Source organism: Bombina bombina, chromosome 4, assembly GCF_027579735.1.
Source record: "Bombina bombina isolate aBomBom1 chromosome 4, aBomBom1.pri, whole genome shotgun sequence".
NCBI classification, from domain to species: domain Eukaryota; kingdom Metazoa; phylum Chordata; class Amphibia; order Anura; family Bombinatoridae; genus Bombina; species Bombina bombina.
This window is the reverse complement of record NC_069502.1, coordinates 617,388,686-617,401,445: the sequence shown is the minus strand read 5'-3', so window position 1 is coordinate 617,401,445 and position 12,760 is coordinate 617,388,686.

Sequence of the window (12,760 nt, the reverse complement as noted above, 5' to 3'; positions counted from 1 at the left end):
AGTGGTCTCAGATCTTTCAAAACACAAAAAAGTCGTCCAGCTCACCACGGATGCTAGAACTTAACTTTAAAGTACTGATGAGATGGTATTTGACCCCCTCTCGTATCCACTCTATCTACCCAGAAGCCAATGGGAATTGCTGGAGAGGCTGCTCTACAAAGGGCCAATACCTGCATATGTGGTGGGAGTGCGAAAGAATTAAGCCATTCTGGCAAGAGATAGAAACTTTTTACAAGCAAATACTGAATGACGATTTCAGACTTACAATAAGAACAGCCTTACTTAATGACCTCCCCTCTTTTCCCTGTAAGTTGAGACTTCAATTATTACAAATAGGTATCACTAGTGCTAAACTAATTATAGCACGACATTGGAAAACACAATATACACCAACACTGCGAGAGTGGATTAGCGAGGTTTCAGAAATACTAGTACTTGAAGAATATGGATTCTTTAAAAGGAAACAAATTGGTAGGCTTGCAGACATTAAATTCATTTGGGAAGAAAACACACCACGACAGACTTTACCGCCTCGGACCGACACTTAACGGATCTCCCCCCCCCCCCCCTCCCCTCTTTTTTCTTTCCCTATCTCTTACCTTTCTTTTCCCCTCTATCTTTTCTTATTCCTTCTCCTCTTCTTGAGGGACAGGTGGGTCCCTTGTCTTAGTTGAGATTCATATGTTTTGATGTCATTAATATAACTTGCAATCTTACAGCAGAATTGTGAACTTAAACATGGACATCATCCACATCGACACGCTGGGAGATAACTAATTATTGCCATTTCTGTTATATTGCGAAAATCCCTTGTCATTTTCATTATGTTTGTATATATAATATGGATGATAATAAAGCTCTTTTGAAAAAAGAAAAAAAAAAAAAAAAAAAAATCACTGGCATATTCTGAAAAAAGATGACCTGTTAAAAAATATTACATCAAATGAACCGAGGGTTATCTTTAGGATGAATTAAAACCTAAAGAATATCCTAGCACCCAGCCAGCTGAAAAGTAGCAAGAGTATAAATAAGAATTGGCTAAGTAAAACAGCAATAGGTTTTTTAAATGCAATAGACTTAACTGTGTGGCATGCACACATCATTATATGGCAAACAAACCAACAAAAGAAATTATATTAACGGTAACTAAGAAGAAGTATGAGATTAAAACCCTCTGCAATTGTGGATCTGAGTATGTGGTTTATCTTTTACAATGTAGCTGTGGCCTACAGTACATGCCTAAAGGGCACTACCTTAGAATGTATAGCGAACAACAAAAGGGGAGGTAAGAAGGAACTACAATTGCGAAAAAGAGAAACCTTTTGGATCTACACACTCCAGACTCTCGGCCCACTAAGACTGAACAAAGATATAGATCTAGCCACATTCTTAGTATAAAGTCCCTAGTATTAACAATAATAATAATAATAATTTTAAAAATGATAATCACAAATGGATTTCTAAGTGAATGTAAATAAGAATAAAATTATTGGAAATTGTCTTATTTTTGAATTTGTAATGAATTTATATCATGCAATTTGAACTAATGAATGTTAATATGAAGTTTTTAACCAGTATGTATAGCAAGCAATGTAAGGATGTATTTTATATGGATTGGGTTAATTTATTATATTAACTTTTATTCATAGGGGCCTATTTATCAAGTTCCATATGGAGCTTGATACCCCTTGTTTCCAGTAAGCCTTCAGGCTCGCCAGAAACACAAGTTATGAAGCAGCGGTCTAAAGACCGCTGCTCCATAACATGTCCGCCTGCTCTGAGGTGGCAGACAGACATCGCCGCAAATCAACCATATCCAATACGATCAGATTGATTGACACCCGCAGCTAGCGGCCGATTGGACGCGAATCTGCAGGGGGCGGTATTGCACCAGCAGTTCACAAGAACTGCTGGTGCAATGATAAATGCAGACAGCGTATGCTGTCAGCATTTATCGATGTGCGGCGGACATGATTCGCTATAGCAGATCATGTCTGTCCGCACCATGTTAAATTGACCCCATGGTCTTAATTGCAGATTTTTATAATTACAGATGTGGAATGCTTTTGGACATTAACATCTGTCTAAACATGAATTTTGTATTTTAGCTCTTCTTTTTTGTTTTTGTTAGTATCTTACAGCTTTTTATTGTATTTATGCCTGGGCTTCTAAATGTAAAATATATTTTAACAGTATGTAAACTGTTTACAACTATACAAACAATTAAGTCTTTTGTCCCAAGATTTGTTTACATCTCAAGGAAGAAGGCCAATATGATGCAAATTTGATAATAGACATTACAAAGTGTTAAAAAATTGCATTTGTGTAAAAAGGCAAAGATATATAGGTATGTGCAGGTATAAAAAGATGACTCCCCTGAATGGAGAATATATGCACAATGTGGGCCGTTCTTTTAGATGTTATATGATTAAAAATACTGCTCGTAATTTAAGCACAGTTAGTGCCGAGGTATCAAGGAAACCAACAATTCCTTTACATCATTACACTAGTAAAACGTGACAATTAGTTACCTTGTGATAATATTGCCCAATGGAGTTTAAGGGTTGTCAAGTTATGGTCACATGGGCTCCGCATATCCAATCGCAACAATCCAGGGAGAAAGGGACGTGGTGTTGCTCCGGTATAAAGTGAACTATCTAGCTATTGTCTGGTAATATCCTCTGAGGAAGAAGGTTTAGAGTGATAATACCTTTCGAAATGCGTCAGGATACACCAGCTAAGTCTACCAACATAGTTCGGGGACTTGGACTTTCTATGATTTTTATTACTTTTACGTCAGGATGGTTTTATGAAGTTTTTTTTATTTTATATGCCTTCTAAATACATCATAATCTTTTGAGGTCAATGAATGTGAGCACCTATTTGGGATAAATAAAGTGTGTGTTTAAAATACCCATACAATATTGCACTATTGGTGTTCTTTATCTCTTTACATGTTGAACGTCCTGAAATTGATGTCCAAGTCGGATAGATTTATGATAACCGCTTGATGTCCAGGATTGACTCTCCTCCTACAGCGAAATTCTTACCTCATATTGATTGAGGGTGTGGAATGCAAGTAGACACCCTTGAGGGCCCTAGACTATCACATCTCTCTGACTCTTTAACTATTTTTTTTGCTACTTTTTCTTTGAGCTGACAAGATACATATTATATTTATAAACGTTTTTATCTACAATGTATAATTTTTACTGGAGCTAATGAGCTCATTTTCTTTCCAGAGATTGCTTTTTTATATTCTGAAATTCCTTGTTTATTTTAATTTTATTTTATTTAGTGTGAGTACAAGGGATTATTTTGTCCTATTTGTACTACTATTACTACTACCATTGATCTTATTATTATTACCATTACCTCAATTACTGTTTTTTCGGATTGTGCCTTGTTATAGCAATTTCTTTCTTCTCTCTCTATATATATATATATATATAAAGAATGAGAGAACAACATTGTTAAAACATAAATATGAAGCTTCAGGATTGACTGGGCAGATTTAACCAAAGAAGACAAAGCATATTCTGCTTCACAAGATATAGTATATCCCTGCTTTATCTAATAAAGAATTTCTGAAATTCAAAATCACTATTTAGAATGTGGAGGCCATATATAATTTTTTTCCCCCACAAACAAATAAAAAATTCTATTAACGAGAACAAAAACTATATGTAAAAATAAAATTCACATTATTCTGTTAATATATTTGCTGTTTTCTATAATTAATCAAGTTCCACAAATCTGCTTTTAGCAGTCCCAGAAAAGTATATGTTAGACCTTTGGACCCCTATTTCCCTTTCCACCAGTCCAAAAAAAACGTTCATGTTTCAAATAGGGCATGTCATTTTAAACAACTTTCCTATTTACTATTATCACCAATTTTGCATTGTTCTCTTGGTATTCTTAGTTGAAAGCTAAACCTAGGAAGGCTCATATGATAATTTTTAAGCCCTTGAAGGCCGCCTCTTATCACATGCTTTTTTATTTGCTTTTCACAACAGGGGAGAGCTAGTTCATGTCAGCCATATAGATAACATTTTGATCACGCTTGTGGCTTGTGGCAGACACTGCACTAATTGTCTAAAATGCAAGTCAATAGATAATAAATAAAATGTCATGTGATCAGGGGGCTGTCAGAAGATGCTTAGATACAAGGTAATCACAGAGGTAAAACGTGTATTAATATAACTGTGTTGGTTATGCAAAACTAGGGAATGGGTAATAAAGGGATTATCTATCTTTTTAAACAATCAAAAATCTGGTGTTGACTGTCCCTTTAGCATCAATTTAAAGCCATAAACAATTAAATAACTCCTCTTGCACCTCAGACCATGACTGCTTACTATCCACACAAGTCCTATGGTCCCTGCAGGACTCACATGCTGATCTTACCAGTTCTCACAGCTTTTAGGCCATATTCATTCTATTTGTGACTCCAGTTTTTGGAAGTTTTTTTCAGTATTAAACACATTAAATCCCAGAGTTGTCATGAATGTTAACACACTCCTTTACCATACATATTTTCCCTTAGAGTGGAAAAAAAGATTAAACACATCTGAAACAAATAATTCAAAAGATACAATGGGCTCCACAAGTCCTTGAACTGCAGGCTTGCCCATGCTAGTCTACTACCACAAGTTAAAGTGAAGGTTAAGTTTCAGCATATGAAATACAGGAATGCATTTGTTAATATTACCTAACCTAATCGCTAATTTTTTTTTCATTTTTTTTTTACAATTTTCTTATTTTTAAATCGTTATCTCCCTACCTCTGCGATGTCTTACTCCTCCCATATACCAGTTCCGGCTTTTCTTGTGTTTGACGTAGAGAGCGGTCCCACTCGCTTTCTACGTCTTCCTAAAGCGCGTTCACGAGGCTTCTTGAAACAGCGCATGCGCCAATTGGTGATTTCACAGTCTTCTGCGCAAGCGAGAATGGGCACTCACTATGACAAGTTCTATGGGGATTACTGGATATTGCCAATATGCATGCGCTAATCGTGAGCGTGCATGGATGCCAACAATAGCGCATACGCACAGGGTCAAGTAGGTGGATGACGTGCACTGACGGACGCCTAACGGCCAGAATTTCAGTTGGCTGATACAGAAACGTGATCGGCAGCAAAAAATAAATAAAATTTACGGGTTGCATTTGTGTACGATCGCAAATGGAACAATAATGATGATAAGTTGGTTTGGAATTAGATTTTTAACGAATCATGAATGAAAGTCATATTGATTTTGTGAAACAAATGAAATCCTGGATAGTCATAAAGGTAAGTTTACCTTCACTTTTAAGACTGCTAAATGGAAAATAAAGTCAAAATTAAACTTAAATGGATTGGATAGAACACTTTAAACAACTTTCCAATGTACTCCTATAACAAAGTGCGCTTAGTTCTCTTTGTATCCTCTAAAGAGTAATGCTAGATGAGCTCAGGAGCATGCATGTGTCTCTAGGCATCTGACAGCAGTGTTTACAACAATGTTTATAGCAATGTTATACATAGGGCCCCATGTATTAAAAGGCGGGCAGACAGCTTCTCAACTTGCAAAGCTGTCCGCCCGCCTTCGATGCATACGGATCTGATGAGTGTGTTATGCCCGCCCTTCATTTGTGTGACTAAACGTGCGAGTGAAGGGACTGTCAATCATCGAAAGTGAGCGAGTTCTCTGTGATTTCTCTCCGCCAACTCAGAGGTGGCGGAGAGTGTAAGAAGCAGCGGTCTAATGACCGCTGCTTCTTACATTGCGGGAAACAGGCTTGCATATGCGAACCTGCCCCACAAGGGCTCTGGAGCAGCTGTCGCTGCTTCATACATGGAGCCCCATAGTTGCATACACTAAAGACTGATAAAGACACATGTACGCTCCTAAGCTTCGATAAACCTGCCTAGGTATACTCTTCAACAATGGACACCAAGAGAACAAAGCAAATTTGATAAAAGTAAATTGGAAAGTTGTTTAAATTTACATGCTCTGTCTGAATAATGAAAGTTTAATTTTGACTTTGCTTCCTATTAACCCATACACCACATAGGGGGTAGCAAAGTTAAATTATCCCAAAGTGATTTGTCCAGGATGACTGACAAGACTTGCACACAATTGGTCATGTGAGAGCGGAAGGGAGGATTGAACAAGCCTGGGAACATTGTCCATCTGCCATTTAATAAATTGGTGTCAATATTCTTAAACAAATATGTATATTATATTGTATTTGTTGCTAGTTTATTATCTCAGTGGACCATAATTATGAGCTCATACGAAACAAATCTCTAAAGAGAGAAGCTCACTATATCACATATGACTTCTTCTAAAAAAAATGTTTTGATTAAAAGGGAAGCCTTTTCTAAAAACTAAACACTGAATTTTGATACATAGTCGCATAGCCGTGTCTATCTCATCTGTTTAATTGATTTATTTTGACCTTGACTTAAAAAAGAAGTAAATTCTGTTAAATAATTTAACTTTTTGCTCAATGACAATTTATTAGAGAATTGTATAAATGTTTACAAAATAATCTAGATTAAATTGTTTTCTCCAAGGATATAACTTTACTTTCAATCCATATTCCCTATATTGCAAATCTAAAATTTCCAGTTTTCATCAGAGTTGTTTAAAATATGCTAATGATTTTAAGAGTAATTTTATTATCTCACAGCATTTTCCTGTTAGTAGTGGCTGGAGTAAATCAGATTACTGTACGTAAAAGTATGTAATGGTAATTGATGCAAAGTGGAATTAAATCAAGCATGAACTTCAGTTAAGAGTGAGCAGTAAGTTAAACATTGTTGAAAACCTTCAAGATGATGGATGGACACTTGTGAATTATATATAAATATATAGAGAGATTATAGCTTCTTAAATAGATAATGATGAAATATCTATTCATAACAACCAAATATTAGCCACAGTCGTTATCAAGCAGTGCATAATTCATACTTTCATAACTGGGATAACTTTTAAAGGGTAACATACCTTACACTCTAACACTATTCCAGAAATCCACCCTTTGCTTGCCAATAAAGCTAATAAAGTGTTGCAAGTCATAGCATTTCTGAGATATGATACATAGATATGACCAACATATCCTGGTGAGCTTACCTCTTCTATAACTAATCCCACCATTGCAGGATGACCTACAAGTTGATCATTTTTATGTAGCTATTATACTTAATGATAAGTTAGGGGCAAAAATGCATAAAGTAAATATAATTATTTACCACTTATATAGGTTTCTTGAAATATATCTAGACATGTTTATAAAGTAACCATGTTAATGTACTTTGTACTTTACCATGTTGAAAATATAATTGGCGTTAGGGTTCAGCAAACATTTTGGCACATTCATTTTGGCCACATTTCTTTTTGTTTGTTTGTTTTTTTAATTTTAATTTTTTTTTTTATTCAAGTGCACTAACTCTTTTTTTTGGCTTTTTGAGCGCAATGGAAATAGTGCTCGTGTTACAAGTTGAAAGTAAACGCAATCGCTAAATCACAATCGCATTTTATGCTCGTCAGGTTAGACGAATGAAATCCTCGCTTAGAGGATAGTGAGTTAAAAAAATGTGCACTAATCACAACATAAATACATTTAAAATTACAGTTACACTCATATAAACACTATCTGATAAAAGTATTCACATTAATATTTTAAAAAGTTATAAGGGTTAAAAGGTATATGGTATATGACAAGATGTTTGACTGCAAAAAGTTATAATGTATATATACATTCACAAACATGTCTAAATATGTGTGTGTATATATATATATATATATATATATATATATATGTATATATGTGTGTACATATGTATTTTAAGTATATTTGCGTTTTACTGTATATATATATATATATATATATATATATATATACTGTACATATTTCACGTTCCATTGTTCTTTACATACAGGAATATGTTATTTTTATTGTAAATATGTATTCCTATATATATCATATATATCTGTATATACCTATGTCTATATATCTATTCCTAAAGTAAATTGATATAGATATCTAATTATTTATGGTATTTAACAAGTTGTTTTATTGCAAAGAGCTATAATGTACATATACATACATATACATGTGTAAATATGTGTATGTATGCAGATATACAACTGTAACTGTATATATACTGTACATATTTCAAGTTCCAGTGTTCTTCACATACAGGAATATGTTATTTTTATTGTAAATATATATTCCTATATATCATATACATCTGTATATACCTATATATCTAATTATATAGGTATATAGATATAAATATCTTTTTTACATTAACATCAGATATTATAGAAATATATATTTTAATAAAAATTTAAAAAAATTCTATGGGAAGAACATAGGAATGTAAAATATGTGTAACACAATTTGACCAAGATTACAAGTCACGCAACAAATTTGTTTTTCGCAGTTGCGAAAATGCCGCAAGGGCTTTTTCGTATCTGGAGGCCTTTTTATCAAATGTCTGTCGGACCTGATCCGACAGTGCGGATCAGGTCCGACAGACGTCGCTGAATGCGGAGAGCAATACGCCAGCAGGGGGTGTCAGTCAACCCGATTGTACTCGATCAGGTTGAATTCCGGCGATGTCTGTCCGCCTCATCAGAGCAGGCGGACAAGTTATGGAGCAGCGGTCTTTAGACTGCTGCTTCATAGCACGGGCCCTCAAGCTCCATTCGGAACTTGATAAATGGGCCTCCTGGGGTTGTTCAAGTATTACAAGTTGCAAAATAACTTATTTTTCATGCTCGTTAACCCAAAAAGTCAAATTGTGTGCGCGTTCCCTTTTTCCCCTATAGAAGTTAATGGAGAAGACAAATAGAAAAAAAAAATACCCTAATCTGTTGTGCAAAGCCCATGCTGTATTCTTCTCGAAAAGTGTACATGAAAATGCGAATATTTCATATTGCGAAAATGTTTTCGGAACGGAATATGTTCTATTTATTTATAATAAATATTTCTCTATATATGTGATGATTTTTGTACTGATATATCTATTTATTGCAAGATATGTACAGGCATACCTAGTTTTTTTGGGCGGTGCTTCTCTTTATTGCACTTCGCAGATTCTGCTCTTTTTACAAATTGAAGGTTTGTGGCAACCCTGTGTCGAGCAAGTCTATCGGCAGTATTTTTCAAACATATACACACATATAAACACATAGATACACATCAATACAAACACACATATACATACATATATATATATATATATATATATATATATATTGTATTACAAATGTGTGTAGAGCGCTTAGTTGGAAGATACCTAAGTTCTCCTATTAAAAAGTATCACAAGAAACTGTGCATATGTTAATTGTATATCCCCATTAAGTGACACATTACAATGTATGAAGAATTAAAGCCATATATATAAGTATAAATATAAAGATCTTATGTGATATGATGAAATTCCTTATATATCATCACAATTATTCAATTTAAGGGGAAACAAGAGTCTATAATCTTAGTCCATATAGTAAAGATGGTATTAACAACACGGTTCTTCTGATTATTCCAGGGTATGAGGGGAAAATGACTGACCCCGTTGGGGTTCCTACTTACTTTCCTTACCCCCAATCTCATGAGGTAAATGCCGCACAGTTAGAAGGATAATCCACGAAGGTCTCCAGAATCCCCTCTTCTCTGCTACTTGGAGTTGGTAGAATAGTCTCTGGAACACAAAAATGCGGAATACATGCAGTAGAAAAAAGAAAGCAAAAAATAGTGCAATACCGTAATTTTATTTTTGTGACACAGACAGACAATCTAAAAATTAGCTGCTTACAATGTTTAACCTCAATCTGGTATGAGGTAATGTAAATACTTTGTTTAAAAAACCAAGTCCTGATCGTTTGGTTAGTCCTTCATGCAATTATCGATGCAATGTCATCAGTGTATAAATACAGCCGTTCTGTTATTAGACCTTACGCGTTTCGAAGGTGTATGACCATCAGGTCCCTTCTTCATCAGAGGAGTCAATTACAGAACGTTACAAACTAAGGCTTTTAAAGACGAGGCTGCAGCACTCCCCCCTGAAACTAGATCCCTGAATGGTTCGCATTGCAGTCACATGGTTAAGTGACGTTAATGCCAAATTGTATACAAACAACATGTGTTCTTAAAAGTGGATTCCGGCAGGTGAATTTGACTGGTTCGCATTGCTGTCACATGATTAAGTGACGTTAATGCTAATTTGTGTATAAACAACATGTGTTCTTAAAGTTTGGTTTCGACAGGTGAATTTGACATATACGGAATAACATACAAAAATCTACCCATACGAAAGTTTACAAACAGCTTCAACGTTTAAACAGATTTTAAAGTAAATGATAATGTGGTTCATTATACAAATTCCTTCTATCCTTTATATTTCATTTTCATGTTATCCATGCTAAACCCTTTAGTGCAAATAAAGATTTCCAGTGGTTATTGTACCCCTAGTTGTGTGCAGAGAAAAGCCCTTTTCATTACTACGATATCTAATACCACTTTTGCTTCTTCTGATATATCTTGAAGCATGATCATGTTACTCCAATATCACACCTAATCAGGGATTAGTGTATGTATTGAAGTATAACTATAAATATTTCATATATATGTACACTAAACCTATGTAATTTGTGTTATAAAAAATCATTATTGAGAGAAATATATAAAAAATAATAAAAGTACAAATATACACTTTTGTAAGAACTTTCTAATGAAACAAAATAGTAGTAACCTGTTGTACTAGATCAATATCAATATCCTTATAGAGGCCTGATGGAGTAAGAGTGTGCATGGTGTATATCCAAAAGGTCTCCCTTTTTCTTAATTGAAGTTCCCTATTTCCCCCTCTTTTATTTTTAGGAATAAATTCTAAAATGGTGCCTCTCAGACAGGTTGGATTTTTGTTATGGTGTTCTCTGTAATGAGCTGAAAGATTACGGGTTCTTTTCCCATTTTCAATGTTGGTGATATGTTCTGCCAACCTTTTCTTGTAGGGCCTGGTCGTACGGCCTATATATTGTAAACCACAGCCACATTGTAGGAGGTAGACCACATGATCAGTTCTACAGTTACACCTAGAGTTGATTTCATATTTTTGATTTGTGAAATTAGAAGTTATTTCTCCAGTTGATTTATTCCCATTGTAATGGTGTGAGCAAGCTAGACAGTTAAGTCTGTTGCATTTGAAAAAAAACTTTTGTGGCTTTTCCTAACCAATTGGTACCCATATTTTTCTTTATTGTTAGTTGACTTGGGGCTAATATATTTTTCAGGTTCCTGTTCTTTCTAAATATAACCTTTGGTTCTTTTGTGATGGTATTTTTCAAGAGTTCTTCCTTCATTAATAAGTGCCAATGTTTTCTGAGAATTTCTTTTATCTCCCTTGTTCCTTCATTATACGTTGTTATAAAGTTTGTGTCTGATGTTTCCTTTTTGTTCTTATTATTTTTTGACCTCACCCCTGTCTTAAGTTAGTCTTTTCTATTCATAACTTTGACTTTGTTCAGAGCAGTCTTGACCTTTTTGTGATGATAACCTCTTGCCACAATTTTTTTCTCCAATTCAATGGCCTCTTTATTGAAATCCTCTGTCTTTGAGCAATTCCTTCTTACTCATTGAAATTGGCCCAACGGAATGTTGGATATCCATTTGCCATTATGGTTGCTTTTGGCATGTAGATATCCATAACTATTCATCTCTTTTTTGAATAATTTTGTCTGGATGGTGTTGTTTTAATGAAAAAATATTACATCCAGGAATTTTATTTCTATTTGACTGATTTTACTTGTAAAAGATAAATTAAAATAATTTTGGTTCAGAGATGTTATAAAGTCCTTCAAATCAGATTCTGTTCCTTCCCATACTATGAGGATGTCATCTATAAACTTACCCCATTTTGTTTATGTATTTCAAGTAGGGGTTGTTGTTCCAGATGTAAATTTCTTCCCACCACCACATGTATAAATTAGAATAGCTAGGGGCAAAACGTGTCCCCATAGCTGTGCCATGTATTTGAAGGTAGAAATCATCCTCAAATAGAAATTCTTCTCTAGTGTGAATTTAATGGCTTCACTGATACATTTTCTATGATCTTCTGTTAAATCAGTTCTTCTCCTTAACCAATATTCAATTCCTAGGGTGTCTTTAATATGGGGAATGTTGGTATACAAGGCACTAACATCCAAAGTAACCCAAAATGAACCCGATTTCCATTCTAGTTCCGAGAATTTCTTGATTGTGTGAGGAGTATCTCTTAATTAAATATGATTCTAATTTTGGAGCAAGGGGTTGTAAATAGGTATCAATGTATTCTTACAATTTTGAAGTGAGTGAGTTGATACCTGAAATGATTGGTCTCCCCGGTGGTTTTGTTGTATTCTTGTGAATCTTGGGGAGATGATAAAATATTGCTGTAGTTGGAGTGTTGTTTCTCAAGTAGGCTTCTTCATTTTCATTTTTTAATGCCAATTACTTTGGCATTGTCCAATAGATCTTTATATTCTTTAATACATTTAGGAGTTGGATTCCCTTGTAATTTCTTGTATGTTGTGGCATCCTGTAATAAATTCATAGCCTCTAGTAGATAATCCTGTTTATCCTGGATCACTATACTCCCTCCTTTGTCCGCTTCCCTAATTACTATATTTAGATCTTCCTCCAGGTTTTTTAAAATTAATTTATCCTTTTTACTCATATTATCTTTTTTGATCTTGTAATTCTTACACATTTTATCAAAATCTTCTTT